Here is a 16,592-nt window from a genome sequence, read left to right as displayed (position 1 = left end):
TCTTCCCTCGGGAGGAAATGCTATCCTGGGTTTTGACGTCAGGCTTTATGGGTAAGTAAAACAAAGACTAATCGAGGGAAGAGCCTCCATGTAAACAGAGTTGTTGTCACTGTCAGTAGGATTTAGATGAAAAGACAAACATGGGTTAAGGTCAAGTTTGGAGATTTGAGAAAGAATGGGAGCAAGAGAATGACATTTAGACTTATTTTTCTTGATAAAATAAATAGTGAAAGAAGAAATAGTGATTCAGTGTAAATGGAAATGGTCTCCATAGAGACCACTACTTTTGCCTTTTGCCTTTCAAATGCATCAATAAAGTCACGTTTAAATGTAATAAATTCTAATTATTTATCACCAGTGTGAATTTGAAGCAGTAGTTTGTGTGGCCTATTTGCAATTAAACCCCCCTTTGGCCTTGTGCAACACCAGACAACAAATTTTAGGTTCCTCCAAGATGAAAGGATTTTGTAAAAGAACCACAAAAGTGAAACAATACAAACTGAACCCATCATTTCATCACTCAAAACATTAACAAACAATTCAATTCAAGGTAAATAAAACAGTTTGGTTGCAGTAACGTTAAAGTTGTAGTGATTGTTGCAGATGATCAAGGCTGTCAGAGCTGAAGATAAATGTGGCTGCTGTCTGACCTACTCTCTTCACACTTACTGTATCTGTTGTTATGTTCTTCCTCAAAGTCATGTCTCTTCCACTTTACATGCTCTGTGCATACATGTAAGTTTTGGTAACTTGTGATCTTCTGGTTACAGAAATGTACTTTCTGTTGTCTGCATTTCACAGTCTACGATGGAGATAATATCCTAGGACAGGAGTAACAGTTATCTTAAAGTGATAATGTTGTTTGTGGTCAAGAAGGAAAAGTGTAAATGGACTGAATTGTAAAAAACGTTAATATTTGCAACATACAGTGATGGCTTTCCTGGATACAGCTTCCTCTCCATTTGGCTCAGGTTGAGTAGACTGGTATCAGCCAATGGACAATGTAGTTATGATGGTTGTGGTTTATGTACTCTGTACATTGTGCACTTTAAATATGTCTCTGTCAGCATAGACTGATTGAAAGCAGAGCAGTGATCCATTTTTAAACTCAGTGTTTCCTAGATGAGTGAAACTGATTCCATTTTGGTCAGTACACTGCTCAACACCTTAAGAAATTAACAAAAATGAAAGAAAGAAAAAAAAATCAATACAAAAAATCCTGTAATCTTAGAAAATGGAATGAATCCCATCATTTCGTCCTACAAGAGGAACCAGATTTTGATTAGTTCTTCCACTTTTCTCAACAGGCAACCACCCCCAGTCTCACTGTTAGTTTACTTGTCTCAAAACAAAAAGTTCAAAAGTGACTTTCTGTGATGTGAAGAAAAAAAAAGCTTCTGAATGATGTAGACAGTTACATGGCACTAAAGGGGAACACAACAACATTTTTGGTGAATCAGAGACAAAGCAGCTACAGAAATCTAACGACAAAAACGGGAATCTGTTTATCATAAACCTGCAGCATGTCTCCTAGTTTATTGTGAAGAACCATTGTTTATACAGTCAAGGTATTGTGAAATATCACACAAGTGAAGCAAAATCTTCCATTCACTTTAGGGCAAATAGCACATCACATGAAGTTGTGTCAAAGTTACTTAAGCCATCTAGTAGAAGGAGGTCATTTCAATAAGCTTTTTAAAAAGTACATTCATACTTTACACCTCATTAAGTTGTATGAAAATATAAATTTTTTTGCATTATAATGTATCACTGATGTTGATACTTTACGCCTATTTAGCTGCATTTCATTGGTTAAACATATATATTTTTGCAGTGCGTGTTTGTTTTGTGGCCTCAGGCAGCTTTGGTATGTGGAGCTCCAGAAGACCAGTGCATGAGGTGTGTTGTGCTTCTCCCATTGGCTCATGTTGGATGAGGTGGTGTGATGGGGGGGAGCGAGGGGGTTGGTGATTGCATCCCTGACTCATGACTCAATGTTTACATGTGCACGTGCAGCTGTGTACTGGCTTGCATTAGCCCCTGTGAAAAAGTCCAGCCAAGTATAGTGTGTCACCTTGAAGTTCTGCTGAGAAGCTATGAGAGGTTCAGTTTGCGGACATGACGCAGAGGTTCATGCTGCGGACACAAGGTTTTTTTTTTTTTTACAATTGTGAACAAAGGTTTTCAAAGTTTCTCTATCTGTTTCCCTTTCTGTTTTTCTACCATGTGATTTGTGTCTATGTTAACAGGAAAAAATCTGCACAGAGACGCATTGTTAAAGTTATTTAGACAAATGGGTGATAGCGGTGTGAATCTAACCGGTTCATTCCAGTTGTTGGGGGAAAAGACTCATGAAATGTGGTTTAATATTAAAGTAATTTCTGCACATGCGCAGATTTAAGCTTCTCTCTTGAGCCTTTCCTGAGAGGCAACATTTTGACTTTAAAGTCTAAAGTTTTCCTTACCTTATAGTCCTAATGTGTCATATTTGCATGCAAATATCCAAATGCTCAATTTGCAACAGCAAATAAATTTTTGGTCTAAACATATTATTTGAACCTGAATTCAAGTTTTTATCACAATAATGAGGAAACACTGATAATGAATATACAGTATGTGCCAAGTCACAAAATGTTGCTGGACATATCTGCAAAATGTTCACTAACAAGATTATTTATTTTACTTTCATTACATTAATTATTCATTCTGGCAATACAGTATCCATAGTTTTTCAAGCTCAGGACTGTTTTCTTTTACTCTCTTTGTGATGCTTTTTAAATCCTCAGGTTTTCATGGATGCAAAGGTCATAGCTGTGAATGAATCATTTAAAAGTTGGGCTGCAGTTTAATATTACAGTATTAAAATAGTTTTTATGGAGTCCTGAACTTTGTGCTTCTTTAATGTTAGCCTAACGTAACTGTTATGTAACAGTATTACTGTACAGGACCTAGAATCCATTAAGCCATTTTCAATGACCTTGGTGTTTGTGTGCACTATCTCAGGTGTTTTCTACCTTGTAGGAGACATGCAGGTCATAAACTCATCTGTGCAGGGCAATAAAGTTGAGTCTGTGGAGGGAGGAGAAACAGAGAGTGAGATGGCAGAGTATTTAAATGGTCCCTGTATCACATTCATGCCCCGAAGTCAAATATGTCCTGTGTTTTTTTATCATTCACAAACCGCAGACTCTATTTTTAGTCAGACAGAGAACAGAGAATGGGCATGCTGTGACCTGACTCTGACTCTCATCGGTAGCTTTAGCATGTAACTTCAGGAGGATAAAAGCCTTGTTAGCTGTACATTTTGTTCTGTTCTGTAACCACATCTTCTATTGACAAGAGGAAGTAGACACACGCTTTACCCACTTTACCACATCCGCTGAAATGAAGTTGTCATGAGGTGATGATGACAGGCAGGATTAAGATTTATATCTTATAAACGGTTGTCTTTCATTTCTTTTTCATATAGCACTTTTATTACCCATTCAGGATCACAGAGATATATAAGGGGTTTCAAATTTCAGGACTTCAAAATAAAAAACTTGTAATCACATCAGTGGCTCTCTCTGGTTTATTAATACATTTTCTTAAGATGACTCCCATTTTTAAAGCTGCACTGATCAATGTTTTTATTCATGTTAGCAGCATGGCTCAAGGGATGGTGATGATAGTCTGTTGTCTGCCCAGACTGAACTATAATGACCAAATATTAACATAGCATAAACATTAAGGTACAGAGCCTCCCTCAGTGACTGGAGGGGGGGGAATGCATGACCCTCCCCTCACCATAAATAACCATTTTATAATATTCACACCAAAGGTATTGGAGAAAATACAAAGCAAAGACTCGAAAACAAAACTTTACATTGTATTGCACGCACAGCAACACCGTGCAATGCATAAATTGGTGAATCGGCATTAAAACAACCAACGTAGTACAAATACAAAGAAAATACATTTCAATATTGTAGGAATTACCCAACTTTTCCAGTTAATTCTCCTAAATTCCCCTTAATTCCCATAATTTCCCATTAATTCCCATAATTTCCAATAATTCCCATGCAAGTTTCCAAATTGGAACGTTTCCAAAATTCCCCAGCTTATCTTTCCAGGGAAAGTTTACAGAAAGTTTCTGGAAATTTACTGGAAAATGTCCGCCCCTTTGCAACCCTAGTCCAGCCAATGCAACAAGCACAGAGCGGGTGAGAGTTATCACAAAACAACTAATGCAAATTGAAAATATCTTAAATTGCATCATCACTCAAGCTGTGTGCCCTTCACCATATGGGACTCACTATTGTCATGCATTGACAACGTCCAGTGGGCAGTTCAAGTTTGGCGTGAGCTCCAATGAGGTAAAGTTAAGGGTGGGAGATACCAAGTTTAGTGAGTTGCGTCACCATACAGTGGTAAAACACATATTTTAAAAAGAAAAAAAAAATTTTTGAAGTGCAATTTACGAGCATTTTAAGTTGTATGTCCCTTCTTTATTGCCAAAATAAGTAAGTCCCTCCCCAGTGCCATGACAATCTTAGCCTAAGCTGCTTTTAATGACGCAGATGTCTTAAACATCTTTCCAGTTGTTGGTATGTTTACCTGACATTCACATCATCTCAATCCAGATGTTAAACCAAACATGAGGCTCTACTCACAGCCATTCATCAAAACATTAGTGCAAGGAGACGGTGGAGGCCGTGGATGTTGTGCTGCTCATACCAACTCCTCCAAGATTTAGTGGGCGCTTCCTACATCAAACACAAGCTCAAAATGGATCCCAGATGATTTTGTACATAGCAGAACTGTCCTCTGAGTCTTCAGCACGGAACATACGTGACATGTTATGTCTGTTTACATTTAGCTGTAATGTGGAAGGAAAAATAGGAGGCAAAAGGGACGCTGGGAGCATCGTGCTTCATTTAAAGGGGGAAAAAAGGGTACAACCAAGAGAAGCTTGAAAGTGTTCAGCTATATCTTTTATATTTAAGTGGAAAACAGACTAGTTCCATTATTACAAAACCATCATAGGATTAAAGTAATTCACTTCAGTGGAGCTTTCATACTTGTGGACATTTATACAAGCTCATGATTGGATAGTTATCAATACTAGCTGCCCTAGACATTCACATTCATCACCTTTAACTTAGATATGCTTTAAATATTCAGAAATTTGTGAAACAAACAAAAACAAAATTAATAAACTTCTGACAATCCTACACCAACAACTCTAAAGACAGGGTAATATAAGTAAGATATTGAACGTTTTTGTTGATTAAAATTAAAGAGAAATACAATATCATTAAAGCAAACATCTGTGTTTTGGCCTTCAGTTGTATTTTAGGGATTTAAATCATTTTGAGTCCATTTACTGATTCTGATGGTTCTTAATTAGCCTACAACTTGTCTTGCATGTAAAAAAATGAAACCAAAAGTATTTACTGTTCTCAGTGCTGATAATGTACAGACATTAGATAAAGCTGTGGTCAGCAAGTTCATGCAGTGCTGCCAAAGGTGGGGTGGTTTGAGATAAATAGAAGTGTGATGCAAAATATCCTGAACTGAATACCCTGCAGATAGACTTATTTGTGTGGAAGAGACAACACATCACCAGCCCTAATAAAAACTATCCATAAATCTACTCCAGACCCCAACATAAATCGCTAAAAATGTCATTGTGCCAGACGGTTTACACGTTTACACAGGTTATCTCCTCAACTGTGACTGAGATAAGACTCACTGTTGTTAAGTTGGCTTTACTAATGTGAGTGTAAACACAAGTCTGGACTGCAGCACTTACACCTCTGTATGTAGGCAGACTGTTCTTTAATTCATTTTCATTTCAGGTATTTAGCTGATGCTCTGCTCCAGAGTGCAGGTGAAATAAAATAAAATTAGCTTCTAGTTCTACATCACAAACATCTCAGTCACAGGCAGTGTCTGTAAATTAGGAAAGATATCAGTGCCCCCACAGACACTTTTTTCTAATTCAAACATTGCACTGAGAGACTAATAATATAATATATGTAACATAATAGTGGGTTTGTCTGATGATTATACATTAACGTAGTGAGGTGAATCAGTGTGATTGGAAATTGCTGGACTGACTGGTTGGTATGAAAACCTGCTGTATCTCTCTGTGGCTGAGGCAAGCCTGCTGCAGACAAGCAGTTGTAAAATGTCTCTGCACTGCTCCTTTTGAGTCGCCAGCGCTGTCAACACCCCTTTTGATCCTGATCACTGATGTCAGAATACCTGCCAGCTTGGTTGTTAAACAGATTGATGGTTTAAAGGCAGCTCTTCAACACAGTTAATGTAGATAATGTGTGTCCCCTCTGAGCTCCAACCACTGAGTTGTTTAAGCAGATTAATCAGGTTGGACTGTAATTATAGCCTGCAGATTTTAGACAGGTGTTCATGGATAAGTGGGGTGTTTCTTCTTCTGCTCCATCAATATGGTCTGCACACATTCATGTCTCCCTCAAGATGATTTCATATAGCCAAAGGTCAACATTTGTTCAGTACTTTGGTTTATGCCCAAAAATGAAAACTAAAGGCATTCCCATCAGCCTCATCTGTACCTTGTGTTTATGTCTCTATGTTGTATACTAAACTGCGATGGTGAAACAATTTGCCAAACATCAGCATGTTAGAATTGTCATTATGAACATGTTTGTAGCATTTAGCTCAAAGCACCGCTGTGTCTACCCACAGCCGCTCAGAACTGCGAGCATGGCTGCAGAGTGTTGTTGGAACAGCATGTTGCTTTTACTAACTACTGCTTATACTTTCTGCTGCTCTCTGTTTGTTTTTCATCTCTTCATCCACACGAAGCCTCAACGCTGAGAGAGTAACAACAACTCGCTGTGATGTCACGATTGGAGGAGTATGCTGTTTTTGTTCAGCTCGTCCCCCTGGAGAGGCTACAGTGTCAGAGGTTTGTACAGCCGAAGATGTTTTTATGTTTTTAAAAAATCCTGTCCTGCCTCTGTTTGGTTAATGGATGTGAGAGTACCGGGTGCTTTTAAAAACAAGTTTATATAAAAGCAATCAGAAAGAGACATAATAACACGGAAAGAACAAGAGACACATCACCATCATTAGCATTAACCAGCCTTACCATAATGGGCAGATAGGCAAACATATTCATATATTAACTAAATATATGATTTATTTCAGTATTTTAGTAGATTTAATAATATCTTCAATAATTTCAGGAAGGTTCATTGTTATTTTTGTTGTATTTTATGGCATCATTATTGGTTCTCCCCACAGTGTTTTTTTCTTTTGGCACGTGCTGAGGTGGTGATTTCCTCGACTAACACGCCCTCAGAATTTTGGAGAGTGGATGTGAGTTTGTGGAATTATTGCCTGTTTGCTAACGATAGAGGGGGTTACACAGAGTACAACCTCCCTCCTCTCTCACGACCACAACCCTATAGGCCCACGCCACCCTCTTCCCCCTTCCACCCCACCCACAGGCTCACAGCAAACTGCTACTTCAGAGGAAATCCTGCTGGTCCCGTGTCGAAGGGCAACAAAACAGGCTCTTCTCTGAGCTGGTGAGCGTGCAGGGACGAATCTGAGGCCAAACACCCCCTCATCCTCACCTCTCTGTCTCCTCTCTGTCTCTCCATCTATTCCTCCATCCCTCCCTCTCAACTCTCTCCCAGTTTGTTTTTCACTGAAAGGAAAGCTGAAACCTGTCGAGTTTGTTTTTCTCCTTTTCTTGGCCAAGTGCCTAGTTTCAAAGCCCAGGTGTTGGCGAACAGGGAGTCATCTTTCAGAAAAACACAAGGTGGATCGCTGGGTCATGGGGGAGGAGTGGAGGGGAGGGAAGCTGTGACTGGGGTTTGATTTTGATGTTTCTCTAATGTTTGAATGTTTTTATCTTTCAGATTGGTTGGACAGTCTGTCAGCTGCCAGTCAAACAGTCAAAAACATATTCTTCTTTGCTGATTTGATTTGTAATGACAGTCCTCTGCAATGAACCTTTACCTGAAAGTTAACAAAACTTTCAGGATTTGTTGAGATAGAAAACATCTCTCCCATCATACTAGAAGACTTCTTGTCCTACAGTGACAGACAACTCCCATTAAGATAACAACTTTTTCTCGACAACAATTATTTATACATCTGTTGTACTGCTTGTGTACAACTGTTTTTTTATCTTGATAAGGAGAGAACAAACAAACAAAAGATTACAGGGACTACACAGTGGAGCCCGACCAATCACAACAACAGGCTACATAATATTAGCCTGATCCCACCCTTTTCTGCCCACTTGAGAGGGAACATTTTGACATACAATGTGGGATTTATTTGGTGTGTTTTAATCCAACAGGTAATGATTTTCACCTGTGGGTGTCACCTTTTTTCTTTAACTACAGAACAGGACATTATTCATGTAACTTAATGTATAAAGTTTTTCAACATACACACTTTTTCTCTTTATGAGATATGAATATTTTTGTTGTAGGGAACTGTTACTACTGAAATGACCAAAAAGAAGCCATGATGAATACTTTCAAGTCCAGTGGACTTTTGAATGTTTGAGTGAAGTAAAAGCACGAGACACCAATGTAGATGTTAGACTCAGAGGCAGGTCAGGAAGGGTTTTCCCAACATTTCAGGAACCAGTTTAACATCTAAATACCTGGATGATATCATTGTTAAAGCACTAAGAAGTAAGCTGGAGTTCCCCTTTAATTTCAGCCAGACAAGTGTTATTACTGTCATGTTGCATCACAGTGACTGTGTGTGATGTGTTACCCTTACTGGTAGCACTAATCTGTAGCAAGAAAATAAACTACATTTTAAAAAGTTTAATACTCTCTACTGTAAGAGTAAGTTGTATTGTTTAGAGTGTTTTATAATAACAGGAAAGCTATGTATGCAGAAAGAGTAACACACTGTTAATGTTCTTTCAGTTGAGGACTGTCACAGTAGCTCTGTGTCCCTGACAGTCCAAACCCACTCCTCTGGAAAGAAGAAACTCAGTAGGGAATCTTTTGGGGAAACAGAACTGGGAAAACAGATTCAACCCCTGATGTACCCCCCTGACATCCATCCACCAGAACCCCATGGGAAACCTCAAGGCCTCCTCCTCCTCCTCTCTGCTCCTGCTGCCAAAAGCCCAGCTGGAGAGTCATAAGGTCACTCAGCTGATTTAATCCCCGGTCCAGGTCACATAAACACACAACAATGGGAAAGCGACCAGTAGAAGTTGACTTGAATGTTCTGAAGATTGTCATGAAACTGAATTTATTCATTTTTGGCAACAAAAATATGTTGTTTTTTATCCTGAACCACGAACTGAACAGAAACAGCTTCTTTAGTACATGACAGTAAAGTTCAGAAATGTTATCTAATTTGTGTTTACTGATGCATCAGAACAAGCTGCTGCATAAAAACCAGACTCCTTTGATCTTTTACAGCATTACAATGCCTCACAACAAGTTGAGCGTTTCAGTAATTTTGCAAAAGGGCTTAACATTTGTTTAATATAATCTCACTTTATCTTGATGTCATCAGGACTGAAGGTCACATAAGTGACCCTATTTGGAAACAAAAGCCCTGTGTTAAAGAGTATCTTTTATTTTTCAACCTGAAGTGACTAATGGGAACAACAATTTTAGAATTTGGTCCAGTACTGAGGGAGAGGGCTGTGGCCTGCAGTCGCAAAATGGGCTGCAAAATGTCCTTTCTGGACAGCATTCATCCTAAAGCTGCAGCCAGCCTGCAGGGTTTCATAATTCTGCAGCATTGCATCTGTCCTGCATTACACTGTGGCCACACCGCACTCATTTTCTTGTCTGTCAAATGTACAGCAATACTTACAATGCACAGAACTTTGCAAAACAACTGCAAGGGATTATGTAAGAAGACTCTGGTCACGCAATAGTATAACCTGAGACTAAGAATAACAATGTAGTGATGCTGGAGAGATTGTACAGTTGGAATGGCAAAGGAGAAAGTACTTAAAATTAAAATGAGAAAAAAAAGACATAGAGAGACTGAGAGAAGGACAGAAAGAACAGAAAAACTAAAAGAGGGTCAAAGACAGCAATTTGTTTTGTACACCTCTTTTTCCTTATCAGTGTCTGTCAGGTTGTGAATGTATGCTGTGACGAGAGCAAGACTGGATAGGTGATTTCATCTTTGGGACTAAAGCACGATGAGGACTCCCTGTACCTGAAACCACTGAAGCACAGGAATGCCTCTAACACAGAAGGCCTATTGTGGGTTCATATCTGATCTGAAATCAGCAAAACCGGCCACCGAATAGAAAAACAGCCAGACTCTTGGACGGATGGAGGAATGAAGACAAACAGACAAACTGGGTGACCTGCAGTGAGAACACAAAGTGCCAGACTGTCGAGGTCTGACAGGTGGATTAGCTGTAAGAACATCCAGAAAACAAAACCCTCCAGGTTAGCTTCTGCATGTTCAAGTCCTGTAGAGCAATACATATCGTCGTAGGATATTATATAGGAACAGCATATGATAGGGCATGATATATAAAAGACACATGAACATTTTTTAACTATCCATCTTTGAAAGCTTGGTTTTATTCCATGAATTGTGATTCTAAATGTGATTAATTAATGCATAATGACAGAAATTGTGGCCCTAAAGAAAACAAAGCTATGCTGTGCTTTAATCAGCCAATCACAAACAAGTATTTCCTGTTGCCAAAGTGGTACATCTCACCTGCATAAACAAGGACATGTCAATAATGTTGTCAACACACACTGGATGCTTTGTGATCAGAGAATGAGCCAGGTGCAACTCACAATATGTACAGTGTGTTCAAATTTATGAGGAAGTCACACACATAGATGTCACATTAAAGTCTAATGTGATGGTGATCCCACTACTAAGCTTTAGGTGATAGTGAGTTCGCCTGGACCTACTGTAAGTCACTTTGTTAAAGTTTCTTTATGTTCTTAAATATATGCTAAAAAATATAATAAATAAGATATAAACAGAAATCTACTACTACTTTACAGTACAGTACATGCAAACACACACACACACACACACACACACACACACACACACACACACACACACACACACACACACACTCAAAGAGATATTTTAATATGCAAAAATGTTAATGAAACTATGTATCCGTGAACAGGCACCAAATTAACAAGTAACACACCAACATGTGCACAGTAGAACAATTATAAATACAGTAGACAGAGTGACAACTGTTCTGCTGAATACCAGGCATATACAAATCTGCACACACACACACACACACACACACACACACACACACACACACAGGCTTCATCTGTGCAACACCAGCTGTGTTGAGGCTCCAGACATTTAAGTGTGATAACATATGGAGGATGTGCGTGCCTGTGCCAGTATATGAGTGAGAGTGTGTGTGGGCGGCCTTTCTGCATGTTTTTGCTTGTTTGGACTGGTGTGTGTCTGTATTTATTTGTGTGTGTCTGAACTAATTTGTGTGTGTGTGTGTGTGTGTGTGTGTGTGTGTGTGTGTGTGTGCCCGTGTGTTTGACTAGTGTGCTTACAAACTGTCACTGCTGTTCAGTCTGCTTGTCAGTGTGTGTGGATATCATGGCAGTATAAGAAGAATCAAATTGGGACGAGAGGGATGAGACTGTGGCAGAATTTGGCTTATGCAGAGTCACAAGTGAATACATGCAATACATGATTTATTGTGAAAAGAACACAAATGATTAATACAAAGTTACACAAAATTAGAAAATAAATATTAATACACTTATTAATACATAGAGAAGTGGATAGCTGCACCAGTAAACAGAATAACAGTACAAGCACACTATTTATAGATAATATAAAACAAGCCTTAAGGTGTGTTTCCAGGGTGCATGTGCATGTGCAGAAACCTGAAACAACAAACTAAAGTCTCTTTATAATGACACTTGCCTGCAGCAGTCAGCAACAAAGAACAGCTTTGACCTTTGACCTCTTTAGTGCCGACAGCCTGTTATATTTGTGACAAGATTTCTAAAGTGATCCTACTCTTGACCTCATTAGAAATCAGCAGTGTCACTGTGCATATTCTCTACATGTTATTTAGTCTAATTGGACTTTGTTTCTATTCAGGAGAATTCCTGTACAAATATCGTGCCATGCAGAGACTTGATATGAATCTGGTGCACAATTTGCGTCATTTCACAGACATTTCACACGGAGTGCGTGTTTCTTTCAGACGCTCATCTCATACTCTCACTTTCACTCTTCACCACAGCTCATATTATTGGCGAATATTATTATATTATTTATATTATGCATGCTTTTTTTCTGTAATCTATTTAGCTATTTGAATTTAGTAAAAATTAGATTGTTCTCTATGTATCTGTGTCCCTATATTTTATCTTATTGTGTATCATATTGGCATTAGTTATATTATGCTTCTTGTCTGTGGAAATTCCCTGTTGAAATTGTGAAAACATACGAAAAAAAATGAACTGTCATGCGTTTTCACAAGACTAACATGTTCAAACATGAGCTGCAAAACCTTGCAAAGCAGCACTGGAGAAATTCGATTTCAGCATCAGCCTCAACAACAAAGGGGAAGTGAAACTAAAAACTCTGTGTGTGTGTGTGTGTGTGTGTGTGTGTGTGTGTGTGTGTGTGTGTGTGTGTGTGTGTGTGTGTGCGCGCACGTATGTGTGTCTGAGGATGCAGGCAGCAGGGAACATCAAGCTCCACCCATCGCTGTATCTCATTGGCTGTGCTGTCGTCAAGCACATTTAATAAGAAAACAAGTTGCTGCTCAGCCAATCAGGACAGAGCTAGAATTTCCCCTGACATGCCACAGTGTCTTATCTGTGGTGACATCACATGGCCCTTTAAACGGCAGACCACAGACCGAGTTTAAATGGCTTGATGTGACACACACCTAGAAAAACAACAAAAAAAAAGTTTCAGACCTGTGTGTGCAAAGCAGTTTGTTTGACAATTGCTCTACTGACAGGCTCCTCAGTGGGGCAAAGTTTATGACAATGACACCTTGTGGCACATATATATGTGTATTATATATATATATATATATACACACACAAATATATATATAAAATGTAAATGTATGTAGTTCTCAAAGGAGATTTGCTTGTGTTTTTAATGGCTGTAAAAGACACCTGTTAATGATTCTAGGGACCAACAGTTGGAGAGGGCCAATAAAAATCCAGTATGTTTATTTTATTTTATGACAAAGTATAGATATTCTTTTGGGCTGAGGCCTTCAATTCTAGATATGGCTCTGGATCTGATAGTCTTCTATATGAATGTACACTGATGTTACCTTTGAACCATGGTTATCATTATTATTTCCCTGTTAGCTGTCAATATATTCAAATAAGGGTCAAATAAGATAATTTCCTGTGTTTTTTATACTTGGAGAATAGTGGTTGTGGAATCCAATGTAACTTCTATTTAACCATTTTAGGAGTTAAGTAGTTTGGTTTTAATAAAAAAAGTACAATGTAAAAGGCCAAAATTTTTCTGTCTTTGCCTTTGCACTAGTTTAGTCACCGTGGACTTTTTCTACTTTTGTGTTACGTAAAAATAAGCAACAACATTGCGTGAATGAGAAAATTCAGTTCTGCTTTTCATTACAGTAATGCCCAAGCTTACAATCATCCACAATCTAAGCAGTGGGCAGCCATAGTGCAGGTTCTATGAGGCCATTTGAGGTCAGTTACATGGTGAAGGACAATAGAAAGATAATCACCAACATCCCATATGCATCTCTTTTGGTAAATATGATGAGACATAAACATGTGGAGAACATGCAATCTCTATACATAAATGAGCAGGGCTGAGATTTGAGTTATGAGGTGACACTGCTAACCCCTTAGCCAATGTGCAAAAGTAATCAAAATTATAATTATAAGCACTATAAACAGATCAAGCCATGGTAAAAAAAAATTGGCTATCTCTGTGTCACACCAGTGGAAACACATTTCCTATAAAATGTGTTTGCGAGGGATGGAATCCAGGTGAGGGGGCAGATAGTTTGTTTACGACCTTGCAGAAGGGAAACCGGGACATCCAGCATTGGGTAAAAGGTCACAGCCAAACTGGTGACATGGTCAGCACAACTAACTCTGCAGCCTCTTTTTGTCTGAAGGGCTTCTGTTCCAAATTGCTATATATATCCACTCTGAGAGAGCTGACACAACAGACTGGCATCGCGTCATCAAGTGCCAGTCGTCAAGGCCAAAGAATCACACTTTTAACTAACAGGAAAATGCCAAAAAGCTGTTGTGGAGCAAGTTGTAAAACAAATAAACATACAAATCCAGATCTCCGGTTCTTCCTGAAGAGGAAAGAGAACCTAAAAGGAGAGCAATAAGAATGTATGAACCTCCAGAAAGTATTTTGGCAGGAGTGTAAATTTAGATACTTATAAATATGAATTAGCTTCTGTTATTTAAAAAGTGCAGAATAAAAAAAAAAACTAGGAATAAGCAAGGCTTTTTTACGCTGAGATTTGAGGTGCATAAGATACATGAATATTCACTGTCAGAGTGGTAAATAGCTAAATGATGCTGCTTACAGTTTCTTGTTGGGTCACAGATACTCTGAGACGGGGGAAGACTGAAGGAGCATGGCAGCTGTCTGATTAACCTAACTCATTGGGGTTAGGGTTATTGCGAATGCTCTGGTTCAGGTAAGGTAGCAAAAATAATTATTAGACATCACTACACATGTTAAGAGTTTTTGAACTCAGTATAAACATGACAAAGTCACATATATGTTATTACAGGATTCCCAGAACATCAATTTGAAAATCACAATTCAGGACTTTCTTATGCCCTGCATTTAATAAATATATTCTGATTTCACACTTGCGAGATTAGAGAATATACACTCTATAGAGTTAAGTGTCAATGTAGTATCTGAAACTGTTAATAAAGCTAAATGAGTGTGCAACTGAAGAAACAGAATTTGATTTTGAGAACAAAACTTGATGTGACCTTTCAACTGAGTAAAGTTTGTACTTAGTAAGTTACTAAGTTCTCTCCCCGAACCTGCTCCCTGTGGGTTTCTGCAGGTGGAGATAGAATCAGCTGCACACGTCCCCATGCTGCCGGCAGACACATACTCCAAAACACACAAACCCACTGTGATGCAAGTTGTGCATGAGAGGAGAAAAGTGTTTCCTCTGCTTCCTGTGTTCCTCAGCTCTAAGCATGTGACTGATCAGTTGGCGGAGAGAACCCCCCCCCCCACTCTAATACTGGGAATTAAATATTTTAAATACACTTTTTGTTATTCCACAATGCCATCTGCTGAATATATGGTCAAACCTAACATCCTACATGCTCACTTACAGTTAGGCAAACAACACTTTACATAAAAAGGGGGACACACTAGTGCAAAGACATAAAAAGTGCATGCTGTGCTGCGTGTATTTTTACAGCGTGACAGCATCTGTCCTAATTTGAGGATGTTTTGTCACATTTTCCCCTTTAAACTCCAGAAAGGGAGTTGAGCTAAAAGAGTGTCCTTGAGCGAGTGGGAACTTAATGGGAAGTTGGCTCACCAAAATACCTCCCAGCTCTCCAACAACAGGAAAAGGCCTTGTAAACTTGGACCACTCTGGCTAAACGTTGTATTTGCTCTCAGAGAAACACATTTACACAAGGTGGCTAAAAACATTTTACTGCAATTTGCAGATACCATTCAACTCACCAGCCTTAAATAAAAAACAACACACGTTTTAATTGCAGAAAAGTCGGTCCCTAACACGAACACCAGCCAACCCCATTAACGATGGTTCATTAACAGGACAGCAAACATAGGTGTTTGTGTTAACTGTTTGTTAGGATCATCTTAGTCTAAACACAAAGAACCAAATTTTCTCATTCGGTTACAAAGGCCTGGTCAAAAACAGTTATACATCCTATTTTCTGCCACTGTGTATATACAGCTCAAGATAGTTCAAGCTCAGAGCGTGTCTGAGGGACAGAGGAGGAAATGCGTATGTGTCTGTGAATATGGTTGTTTTTTTCGCTCTTTGTGAGTACCACTGAGTAATAATCCTCCAGAGTTAACTGAGGTTATTGTGGAGCGTCTTTACCTCTACAAAAGACAATTGTAGTAAAAAGACGAGCATTTGAAATGAGATTATAGACGGTTCAATAGATAGGAATTAGAATCAGATCAAAACTTTTGACTATCAACTGCTAGAAGTTGACTAGAACTACAATATTTAAGCATGGGGGGGGGGGGTGAGTCTGTCTTTAAATGCTGTATCATGTTGACAGTCTGACCCACTCACAAAAAGAATCAAAATTCACAAATCAAAGCATCTGCAATTAAATAATCAAACTTCTAATTAAAAACTTAAATATTCTTTAGGTAAAAATGCAGTCGATCCTACGTCAGAAAACAATGTTAAGTTGAAGGTCAGATATCACAGAGTGGATACAGACAATGGCCCTCATAAGTACACTAATCCTGATATGTGTGTGTGTGTATGCACATATGGGAGGAAGAAGTCGAAGGAAGGAGGAGGCGGGGGGTGAGCACTGGCTCACGCCGGTTTGCGCTGCTTCTCACTGGCCCAGCCCCACAGCGAGGTT

General features: G+C 38.8%; 2 long non-coding RNA genes across 2 annotated transcripts in view; one reads left to right on the top strand and one right to left on the bottom strand.

Annotated features, from left to right (window-relative positions):
- On the top strand, window positions 1-11,138 carry LOC127350343 (uncharacterized). Its single transcript, XR_007880551.1, has 3 exons — window positions 1-51; window positions 6,829-6,931; window positions 8,925-11,138. It is a non-coding gene; the product is annotated as an uncharacterized LOC127350343 (long non-coding RNA).
- LOC127350342 (uncharacterized) overlaps window positions 1,501-16,592 on the bottom strand; it is a 29,358-nt gene continuing 14,266 nt past the window's right edge. The window contains exon 3 of the long non-coding RNA XR_007880550.1: window positions 1,501-3,069. This is a non-coding gene — a long non-coding RNA (uncharacterized LOC127350342). The remainder of the gene's footprint in view (window positions 3,070-16,592) is intronic.

Source organism: Dicentrarchus labrax, unplaced genomic scaffold, assembly GCF_905237075.1.
Source record: "Dicentrarchus labrax unplaced genomic scaffold, dlabrax2021, whole genome shotgun sequence".
Classification (NCBI taxonomy): Eukaryota; Metazoa; Chordata; class Actinopteri; family Moronidae; genus Dicentrarchus; species Dicentrarchus labrax.
This window is presented reverse-complemented; position numbering and strand designations above follow the sequence as displayed.